Raw genomic sequence first — 12,559 nt, 5'->3', positions numbered from 1 at the left:
CCTATTTATAATCTTGATAAAAACATAAAAGCACTGAAATTTAAACCTGAGCAATAAATTTATGTGAAATGAAAAATTATTCTCCCTAAGACTAGGCTCCACCTGAGACCAGGCACCAGGTTTTCCATTGCATCTACCAAGAAACTCCTTCAATCATTGTCTTCTCCTTACATGCTTACCTATAAGCCATAATTCACCTCACCACACCTGAGGGTGGGGATGAAAGGCATTTAATCCTATCAAATTTTCAACAACTTTTTTTCTACCTTCCCTAATGATATTATGCATTTCTTCTTCTCTTACCAAACCCCTCCCTAGGTATATTGTTTAAAAATAACATTATACTTTATAACATCCTGTGAGATAAAGTGAAACAATTCACAGCTGTCTGTGAAAGGGCGAGGGCTAGGCCCTCCACCTTGCCCCAGGGTAAGGGCTACGCCCTCCACCTTGCCCCAGGGTAAGTGCTCCATCTTACCTTGGCCACGTGCTTGGCAAGGAGCTTCTTCCTGGAAGTCTAAGCCTCTGCTAGCCACACCCAGGAACAAGACACAGACTTGTGCCTGGCCAATCGGCAGAGCACAGTCCTTTCTCCTCCCCTTCCTCCAACTCCCCCTATATAACCCGTCTCCACACAGAGTTATCTCTCTCTGCTTCCTGTCCCTGCGTCGGCAAGGTGGGGGAGCCGAGCTAGCTCGAATAAAGACTCTTATGCTTTTGCATTGGACTGGCTGGCTCCCTGATGTGGTTTCTTGGGGATCCTGAAATCTGGGCATAACAGTCTGCAGATGTTTCAAAGAGAATTCTGTATAATCCAGGCAAAAGCAAACTTTGTTTTGTTTTGTTTCACCAGACCAGATTTTAATGTCAGATGGATAATACAGAATTTAAATAATAATAATAATAATTGTGCTATTCATTGGGTAGTTTAGAAGACAAGCAGAGGTTACTGGCTCTGGATGGTAGAGGCTCTATGGAAGTGCAAATACAAGGCCTGGGGACCTTGTAGCTCCCTTCCTTGTCCCCAGGCCAGCAGCACAGTGGGGCCAAAGACTGCTTTTGCTTCATTATCCAGCTGCTGTCATTGAGTTTGTGACTGGGTCTCAGCCCTTTAAATATGCTTGTCTCAATTTAGACAGCTCACGCTGAAGGCCAAGGCCATTTTCATTGATTCTAGGCCACATTGACATGCACATTAAAAAATGAAAAGTGGATCCTCAGAGAGGTAAAGCCATAAGTACACGCCCAGCATTATCAGTTCTTACACCAATTAAGTCCATGAAAGCTGGCACGCAATGGGCAGTCATTACTTCATGCAAAGGTAGCACAGAGTTCTACTTTCCTGTAGCTTTTACAGCCATTATAGTCAAAGCTAACAAATGCCATTGCTATCTCATTTCTAGTACAATTACTGCACTTTGATAAAATACTCTCGGGGTTCTTTCCCAGAAAAAGGCAGTGCAGTAATGCAGCCTTACACTAATCAAAAGCAATTCTGGACAGAAAACATTCATTTTATGAATATAAAAATGTCCTCTATTATATTCGAGACAGAGTGTAATGGTGGCATTCTGCAGAGCTACAGGGCAAATCTTAAAAGTAATTTACTGGCCATGAAATAGATTCTTAATTATAAAATAAGGTTCATTTAGATAAATTCACTATAAAATGAATGATGATGGGATGGCATATAAGTGGATTTTACCTTTATGTGTTTCTTTTCTTTTTCATTCCTTTCCTAAAATTATGATCAATACAAATGATTACATTACTCAGTGTTTTCCAATGGTTCTTAAAAGAATTATTAGGTATTCTTTATTATACTTAAGTTATAATTGTCTTCCAATCATAAGAATTTATACCATATATATATATATATATACATATATATATATATATATATATATATATATATATATATATATATATGATATAGAGGCCTTGGAAGAACCAACATGGAAATGTGGGGGGGGGGGGAAGGTTCTAATTTTCAAAATATGAAAAGCGTTCTTGTGCCTATATTTCATTTAAAAAACTCTTACTGTTTACTACACCCTTAAATTTGCTAGTCAATGTCATTAACTAATTTCCAATTAGTAACCTAATTCATCTTTATAGTAATCCTAAAATAAATCATATTGTCATAATTATGATCATATCCATTACACAGATGAGAAAACCAAGGCACAGAAAGGCTCACTGACTACAGTCATCCAGCTATTGAGTGGTAGGGCTGGAAGTGAACCTATGAAGTACAACAATACCTAAGTTCCTGTTTTAACCCTAAATAAATGCTCTTGCTTTTTTCTGTGCACTGCTGTCTCATTGTGATGTTCACAATACCTTGTCATTTCCCCCTTTTTATAATAAAATAAAAGAGTCTGAGAGAGATTAATAAACTAGTTATTATAGAATCAAGGTACAGAGTTTTTTTTTAATTCAGTATTATTTTTTTCTCACAGCACCATATTACAGTTAATACTTATGTCTGTGAGAAGCAACACATGTACTGTGACTATTATATAATTTTTTTGACTATGAGAAAAGCATTATTTAATACATCTTGATTTAAGGCACCACATTATATTTCTTTAGCAGCAAAAGGTTTTTAGAGGAGTTCACCAAAATAAGCAAAAAGGCTCCAAATAGACATTAAGAATAAGACATTGGCATATTGTCACCCTAAATTAATTTAGTATTTGCATTATGAGCTCATGTAAGGAGACTGCTCATGAGACTTTTAGGGTGAACACTATCAGTGTTAATTAATTGGTGTTAATTGGTATGAAAATAAGCAAAATATACTTTTTAATAAAATCAGTCAGCAAGATTAATGATGTTCTCAGGAGTGGGCTGGAAGAGGTAGTGGGGGGAAAAGGAGGACCTATGTAATACTTTCAACAATAAAGATTAAAGAAAGAAAGAAAAAACAATTTTGAAACCAATGGATACAGACACTGGGGGGTGTGGGGAGTGAGGGCATGTGTTGGGGGATAGGGGTGGCCAGGGAGAGGTCAATGGGGGAAAAAGGAGACCTACGTAATACTATATGTAATACTTTAAACAATAAAGAATTTAAAAACAAAAAACAATTTTGATTCAAATGTTTTATTAGAATTATATACAAACACACCAAAAAAACTCATAATCTGTTAAAAAAATAAAAAAACACTTGCCAAATAGTAATAACCCCATAGTATGTGTATGTGCATCTGCAGGTTTATAATATGGTATATGAAGAAGGCTGAATATTTAATAGTCTTTCTTTCTACTCTTTAAGTTTCATCATATATTTTGGTAATTTTTATAATATTTGTTTGTTTTTATTTATCTTTATTGTTGAAAGTATTGCAGATGTCCCCCTTTTTCCCCATGTACCCTCCTCCCAAGCCTTCGCCACACTATGTCTGTGTCCACGGGTTATGTATATATGCATATAAATTCTTTAGTTAATCTTTCCCCCTCTTTTATGATAAGAATCCATTTTTTTCTAACTAGAAAAAATAACTATATAATAAATAACCATATATACATGTTTTAACAATCAAAACTATAAAGTCTATAAATAACCATCATTTTATACAGAAAATAATATAGGTATGCATGGTTGGGAGAAATTAACATAAAAATTAACTAAAATCCAAGGTAGTTTTCTTTTCTTTCTTTCTTTCTTTTTTTTTTTTTTGCCCCATTTTCCCAAATCTATCTCAGAACTGCATGGTTTGGTAATTGTAGAAAGCTTTTGTTGCTCCTTTTAGGTAAATCATAGTCAACAGAACAAAGAAGAAAATCACAACATTAAGAAAGTAGTGTTGGACTTACACAACTAATAAGAAAGTAAAATGGAGAGAATTATATAAAGACTTAAAGGGATTTTACTTTTGATTGCATACATACAAAAAATTCTATATCCTTTATCACATTATACCACAAAAAAGCATTGTGACATATAATTTCAGATTATTTAGAAATCATAAAAATGAGAATTGAAGACATATTGTTCTAATGAGAATTAAGCTTATTAGAAATTTGAAATATGCTATATAATAAAACCCTAATATGCCAATAGAACGAACGGCGGAATGACCGGTCACTATTATGCGCACTGACCACCAGGGGCAGATGTTCAATGCAGGAGCTACTCCCTGGTGGTCAGTGTGATCCCCACAAGGGGAGCTCTTCTCAGCCACCAGCCAGGCTGACGGCTGGTGAGTGCAGCAGCAGTGGCAGGAGCCTCTCCCACCTCCGCAGTAGTGCTAAGGAGCAGTGATCCCAGCAGTAAGGAACAGCGAGCAGGCGGGTGGTAAGGAGCGAGGGGTCTGGACTGCAAGAGGGATCCTGGACTGTGAGAAGGATGTCCGCCTGCCGGCTTAGACCGATAAGCCGGCAGGCAGACATCCCCTGAGGGGTCCCAGACTGCGAGAGGTTGCAGGCCAGGCTAAGGGACCCCCATCCAGTGCAAGAATTTCATGCATTGGGCCTCTAGTTTAAATATAATAGCAAGTCACATTGATATTTTTCTATTTAGCTTATTTCACAAAGTTTCCTGTATATTTTGAACTTCCACATCTATACGTCAATTGTTTCTATTTTCTTATGACTTATGCAAGAAGCTGGAGAACCCAACAGAATGAATATTGAGTTTATCATTGCACCATTCAGGGGTCACTAAGGATATAAGAGCCTCCAGAATTGTCATGGGGAAAGTTATATAGGGGTTATACCTTACACAAAAGGGGATACCTGGGACAATCAGGACCTGGAATGTAGGTGAGATCACAGCAGGAGTCAGTCCTCTGCAGGCGTTGGGAAGCCAATAAAGCACCAAACTGAGAACAAGAGAGAAACTGAAGGTCATGTCTGGGAAGCTGGAGCCTCTGCATGATTAAAATTCTGGACCTAGATCCACGTCTCTGATCATGGAGTTGGGATCACTGTTGTTCAACAGAGCCAATGGACAGGAAGAAAAGTTGTGCATGGGCCAGAGAAGAGCAAGGAACAGCTAGAGCCCATCAGCCATAGCTGTGTTCCCTGTCACTACACCTGACAAAAAAAATATTTAGTGAGTAATTACAATTGTTTGGCTACCATCTTCCAATTTCATGTCATTCCCCTTTTTTCCAACTTTTACCTAGACCATGGAGCAAAAGGTGATCCTAGGAAATATCATTCCTAGCTTAACAAAATTTATAATTTATAAACCATCAGGGTCTGAACGTATAGTTCTATTGATTTCTACCAATAAATCACACCTTTCAGTATTCCAGTCCTGGTTTACCTTCTCCGTCCATACATCCCATTGATTTTAGCATGCTCATGTGATTTTCTTGGGACAATGGGCCATAAGCAAGTATAGGAATTGCTTTAAGAAACCAGCAGAAGCAAAGATATGGAGGCCATTATAGGACTCTATTCATCTCTCCTCTGATGATGACAGGCCTGCTGGGAAGAGAGTTGGGGTTCTGCTCTAGCTCTGTCAAAACTATGATCATGTGAAAGTGTGGAATGACCCAAAATAGTACCAGATCTTATCTGGCCTACACTTGCAGGTTTTCTCCTGATGAACTTTGCTGCCACAAACACAATCCTCATTTTAGAAGCTTGAATATTCTATTTTGGGTTCCAGCATGAAAACAAGGAAAACAGAAAGTAAGGAGCATCCTGCCTTTAGTCTCCAGAAAGCTCTTCCCCTAGTGGTTGGAGAGGTTTTAATACATGGAAGAAATATCTATGAGTGAGAGCTGGTGATTTGAGCCTCTATGGAAGCTTGGGAGAAAATCTCCTGGGCTGAAGAGAAGAAAAAGTTAGATGGAGATGAATAAAACATAGCAGTTAAGTGCCTCAAAGAGATTACCCCATTTTGTGATACTAGGCAGAGCTTTGGATGGGAGACTAGGAAGAGGGGTAAAGAGAAATGGGGGAAGAAAGAATCAAAATGGAAATGGATTAATAGGAAATCCATGTAAGCATCATGGCCCATTGTGATCATAAAAGAGGTGAATGGCTACATACCCCTAAATATGATACAAAAATATCTGCTACCTATAAGCAACCTGAAAGTGGGAACAGGTCAACAGGGTCCAGCATGGAGTCCTGTGTGATGATCTGACAACATGAGAACTTCTTTAGCAATTATCTTCTTAGGCAAAGACTCAAGACTAAGGGTCACACCATGGAATGCAATCTCAACATGCAAATAGAGTTTACTTGAATGGAAATAGGAGTGTTATTGCTATATTTATTGACTATTTTATAGACACCATTTCTTATCTTTACACCTAGTGTACAGTTATATAATACACTCTACAAAGTAGTGAGTAATTAAAAAGATGCTATAAATTCAGCCTGTAAGAGTAGAGGGGCTGGATTATTTTTCTCAGGAGGCATTTAGTGATGTGAGAGAAAAGAGGGCTTGCAAATATAATAGAGACGAGCAATAGATAAAATAGGAAATACATACATTTATATATATATATATATATATATATATATATATATATTATTTATTAAAAATATGGTATCAAGAAGACCAATAGATATTGGAAGCTAAGAAAATTAGAATTTGAAGATAGAAGCTTGTAAAACAATGTTAAATAGAGGAAAGGTGTTTTAAAAATTGACTGAAATATTAAAACATTCTAAGATATGGAAAAATGTATAGATTATCTGGTTATCCCATATATGAGGCCATTCAGCTACCATAACAAAATACCACAAGCTATGTAGCTTAAAAAAACCCACATAAATTGATTTCTCAGTTCTGGAGGCTGAAGTCCTGGATAAGGACAGCATGGTTAGGTGATGGCCTCATCTGGTTTGCAGAATGCTGACTTCTTGTATCCTTTCATGGTGGAAGGGGCTAGAACTCCCCGGGGCCTCTTTTATAAAGGCATTAATCCCATTCATGAGAGCCCTTTCTGTTCTCCTAATGTAATCACCTCCCAAAGGCCCTACTTCCTAATTGCATCACATTGGGCATTAGCATTTCAACATATGAATTTTGGAGGAACACAAACATTAAGCCTATGGTACTGAGATATCTGAGTTAGCAGTATGCTAAATTAGAAAGACTTTGCAAGCTGTTACAGAAAGTAACATGCGCTAAGGGAATAAACACAATAAAAACAAGAACACAAGTTAAAGGGTTTGACTATTAAAGACACGGGAAAACAAGAAAGCAATTTGAAAAAGAGTAACGATGGGTTTTTAAATGGAAAAGTTAGATGAAGAAATGCGTAAGATTGACACAATAGCTATTGGAGAAATAATTCATAAATATGGAAATAATATTCTTCAGGAATCAAAAAAGGGGTGGGATCACTTAAAGATGAGAAGAACCATCTCCTCTTCAGAACTCTTGCAGGAGTATGCTAATGGGTGTGGAAATAGGTTACATACAAAGAAAAGATGGTGGGGCATTGGTAAGACAAACACCAGCTGTTTTTAAATTCATAATAAAAAAGATAAAAGCAAGAATATAGATCAGTCTGTGGTGGCAAGTAATTGTGAAGGCAACTAAAAAGAATAGGCTTAGAAGAACTTTTATGAGAAACAAGGAAAAATGTGGGTGGGCTTCTTCTAAATTAATATTTACAGAAGAAAAAAATCACAAATGAAAATGACTGCCAGACATGACTGTTTTCTTTTGGTCAGTACAAACCTGTTACTCTATCTCATTGTTCATGGGAAACTCCTCAGTATCTGGCTCAGTGGAGCTTGATTACAAGTTGCAAGTGCTTTATCTACAAAATAGACATAATAGAGCTCACATTTCCCAGGGTTGTTATGGGAGTTAATTAATGTTTATAACACCCTCTAGAATACAGAATCTAATATCTGCTACTCACATATGAACTCAGGATAACCTGAAAGGCCTACTGAAGCCCATTTTCAAATACTATATGTCAGCAATTGAGCTAATAAATGAAGAAATTTAAATCCCTTTGTAAATACTTTTACTTTATAAATGTCTGTTTCTTAACCATAAATGTAAGAAATAGACAGAAAATATAACCACATACTAAGAAGACAGGTCTCCAAAATGAATTAAACTGATAGGTTGACTCACCTAGGGCAAGTGAAGGATTATTTCAGAATGTTCCATATGCCAAACACAGACATAATAGAAGGACTATAAAAATAAATACTTCGAAATACTCAAAGAGGTAAATTATGTTCCTGAAAAACATAATTGTCACGTTAGGAAACAACTTATCATTGTAAAACCAACTGTGAATCTAAAGGGATTAATAAATAAAGGTTCAAAAATTCCACATAATTACCTCTCGAGTCCAGGATATATTGTGTTGGTAAATCCATCAAGAACAAACTTTTCCTACAGTCCTTCTCTTAGAGAGAAGTAATACAAATTTGTGCTACTTTAAAATTAATAAAACCATGACTTACATTAATTAATGATCCATTCTGTCAGCCCCATAAACTTGTTGTCAATTCTTACTTGAGTCATCCTTTGTAAATGAGGGAAATTGCTTAAAATACTTGCAGTGTTTCAACATTATATCAGTATTTGTGCTGTACATATTTAAAAAGTCAAATTGCTTGTCTTTCAGAAGCTTTAAATGCAGAGAGGGGATGCATTCCTAGAGAAGCTAAGACAATAGAAAATTAGAACTGACCCCTGCCTCTATTACACTGTGACTGCAAAGAAAGGGAAAAGTCCTCAGAGTGCAATTACCACAACATTTTGCACTTGAATTTATATCTTGTACTTTTCATAGCAATTTCCAGTGATTAAATATTGCTTCCCCAATTTTAATATCTTTGTGAAACTGAAGTCAGAAATCTAAGTAGAAATACAGCTTCTGCTTCTTTCTAACCTGAGAGTTTGGATAATCTATTATTTCTTTCAGCTTCAGCCTCCTTTTCTATAAAGTGAATTAGTACTTACATCAAGTCCTGAAGAGGAAATTAAATGGGATAACATGAAACACCCACTATTGTAACAAATGCTCACTATCACTTCAGTTGTGACAGTTTTAGGGAATTAGGACCTGTGCTCAGTCACAATGCAATGTATTTTGGAAACAAATGAGGTAGAAATAAACAAATACATAAATTGTGAACTAAATATAAAAATAGGTACACAATAATGGCCAAATAAGCTTTTTATTAACTTATAAAAATTATTGACAGCCAATAATCTGACAGGTAAATAGCTTGGAAGTCTTCACTCTAGTACATACAAAAGAAGAAGCTGAACAACCTGAAAATAAATACGTTTTCTTGGACTCAGAGAAATCAAGTCCAGGGCAAACCACCACCCTGAAATCTGGAGAGACAGAAAGAGCTGACAGGTGAGGTCAGCTTACCAGGGCAGAAACTGCTGGAGACATAACCTCATAGAAAACTTAAATTGTAATTGTGCTGAACTGCTGGAAGCTGAGTGTAGACTAGCATGAGACCAAGAAACTCCCAAAGACATAGTATTGGGAGTTGGCTCAAAGAACCCTGCTAGGCTCTTACAGTGAAGAACCAAGAAAATCCATCTTTTAGCTCTGATAGGATGAGGAAGAAAGCAATCATTGTGAAATATGCTCAGAGCGTTTTCCAAAACTAATGCCTACCTAACTCTAGGGAAAAAGACTTTACCAGAGCCTGATCCATCTCAGACAGAGGTCAGTTACTGACTTCAGGTCCCTTCAACCTTCCTGTCTCACATCAAGGAAGAGTGCGGAAGCTGAAAACAATTTGAAAGTCACATCTCAGCAACACAAGCCTGCAAATAGAGTGAGTTTCAATAATGAGTCTGTAGAATATTTCCATCACCCACACTTGACCACTGCACAAAGAGTGAATTTCAGCCCAAAGAGGTAAAAGACACAGATTCTCTCTGAACAGGAGGACTTAGGGAATCCTGAAGTCATCAGGGTAAACAAGGACCCTGGAGGAATTGGAAGCCTCTGGCAGCAACAAATACAGCAAAAATACTTTGAAAAGTTCACAGTATAACTATTTAAAAGCAGTGCAAAAATTTAGTATGGCTAGAAAGTGTAGTACTGAATTTGCTGCTGAAAAATGGAGGGCAGTTTGAATCCCTGCAATGTTGGTTGAATTCTACAGGGAACTATTTAAAAACGTCAAAGTAGGGTTGTGATATGATCACACTCCACAGAGCTGGAGCAAACAGGAGGCTTGGGTTGCCCCTGGCGGTGGAGGAAGCCAAGCTTCCCGCCTGCTCTGGCTGGCTGTGGGCTCTGCTCAAGGCTACAAAGTTTCAATTATAGAAGATAAATAAATCCCAGATACCTGCTTTCAGCCGCTGTGGCCTCCGCTCAAGGAGGGTCTGGGAGCCTGGGTTGCCTGGGGGCCGTGGCCAGTTGGCAAACAGCCATCAGCACCTGACCCAGGCTGGCCAGGCACCCCAGCGGGGACCCCCACCTGAAGGGGGTGTGGCCAGCCTGCAAACAGCCATCAGCCCCTCACCTAGGCTGGCCAGGCACCCCAGCGGACCCCCCATTCTGAGGGGGTGTGGCCAGCCTGAACACGGCCCTCAGTCCCTTACCCAGGCTGGCCAGGCACCCCAGCGGGACCCCCACCTTGAAGGGGGTGTGGGCCAGCCTGCAAACAGCCCTCAGACCCTCACCCAGGCCGGCCACACCCCCCCAGCAGGACCCTCACCCCATGGGGCGTGGCAGCCTGCAACCACCACAGGCCCTCACCTAACTGCCCCACACCTCAAGGGAACCCCCCACCCTGATCCAGGACACCCTTCAGGGCAAACCAGCCGACCCCCACCCATGCACCAGGCCTCTATCTATACTAATAAAAGGGTAATATGTTAATAATTAGACTGGGAGACCTTCCAAGAGACCTTCTGGGCGTTCTTCTGTTCAAAACCATGGTGGCGGGGCCGAGGTAGAGGTGGTTGGAGGCCCAGAGGGGAGGGCAGTTGTGGGTGATCAGGCTGGTGGGGGGCAGGATCGTTAGGGGTAAGCAGACCAGCATGGGGGCCAGTTGGGGGCAAGCAGGCCATCATTGGGGGTCAGTTGGAGGTGATCAGGACAGCTGGGGGGGAAGTTTGGAGTGAGCAGGCCAGCAGGGGGTAGTTGGGGGTGAGCAGGCCAATAGGGAGGGAAGGTGGGGGTGAGCAGGCCAGCAGGGGGGGCAGTTGGAGGTGATCAGGCTGGTGGGGGGCATTTGGGGGCAAGCAGGCTGGCAGCGGGGGGCAGATGGGGGCAAGCAGGCTGGCATGCAGATTGGTTAGGGGCAATGAGGCAGACAGGCAGGCAGATGAGTGGTTAGGAGCCAGCAGTCCTGGATTGTGAGAGGGATGTCCAACTGCTGGTTTAGGCCCGATCCCCATAAACTGGCAGTAGGACATCCTTCAAGGGGTCCCAGATTGGAGAGGGTGAAGGCTGGGCTGAGGAACACCCCCTCCCCCATGCACGAATTTTGTGCACCAGGCCACTAGCCAGATATAAATGACAGCATCTAGTAAATATGTCTAAGAATGAACTTAGGGTAATAGTGAAATCCAGTATCAATCTGGATTGGATCAGATTTGAATGATGGCACCAGCTTGGAGAAAAGGACATTTAAAAAGAGAAACTTGGTATATGGGTCGACACTCAACCACTAAGCCACACCAGCCAAGCATATTTTGTCTCTGTAGTTCACAGGATTTCAGACTGAAAGAACATACTGCATAGCAGTACTGAGCAATTGAACCCCAGGAGCACCTCTACACCCGGAGTTGATTGAAATGATACAATCATATACTTTAAACTGATATCCTAAGGAAATGAGCCTTGCTATTCTTAGTGGAGAGTTCAAGTATATTTTGCATATAAGAGGGGAATGGATTATTACAGCATGAAGGCAGGCTATGGTTGGCTGCAATTTTGAAAGAGGTCCCCTACAAGATATGTAATCTTACATGCTTTTCTTAATAAGTTAAATTGGCATTCTTTCCAGCAAGTGATGGTTTCTATATCCCTTCCCTTTGAACCTGGGCAGAACTGTGTAAGAAAAGCAGAAGAGATGTAATGTGACTTCCAAAGCTAGGTCATAAGAAATCCTTGCTCATTCACTTTACCTTCTTGGGATATTCACTTAGGAACCCAGCAAACATTCTGTCAGGAAGCGGAGTAGCCACATGACAAACACAGGTGCAGGTGTTCCAGCTGACAGCCCAGCTGAAGTCCCAGCTGACATTAGCCTGCACTATCAGGCCAAGTGATCCACATAACCATTCTAATCTCAGCTGCCAAATAACTTCTCCCTTCATGCTGGCCCAGCTGATGCCATGTGGGGAAGAGCTGAGTTATCATCTACATGGAGCCCTGATCAGACTGCAGAAGTGCAGGCAAAATAAACCTGGTTGCTTTTACACTCTTGTGGTAAAAAGACAGACAACAAACCCCTGCAATTATATAAACATTAAAAATGTATAGTTAAAAAGATATCCACAGAATATTAAAGCTAATGATCAACATAAATAATAAAATTTTATAGTTAACAAAGAGTCTTCCTTAAATATGCTGACCAAAATTCCTTAATTCCTTTGATATTATTATTTGGCATATTTTGATTAAGTAAA

Source organism: Myotis lucifugus, unplaced genomic scaffold (genome assembly GCF_000147115.1).
Source record: "Myotis lucifugus unplaced genomic scaffold, Myoluc2.0 scaffold_33, whole genome shotgun sequence".
NCBI lineage: Eukaryota > Metazoa > Chordata > Mammalia > Chiroptera > Vespertilionidae > Myotis > Myotis lucifugus.
This window is presented reverse-complemented; position numbering follows the sequence as displayed.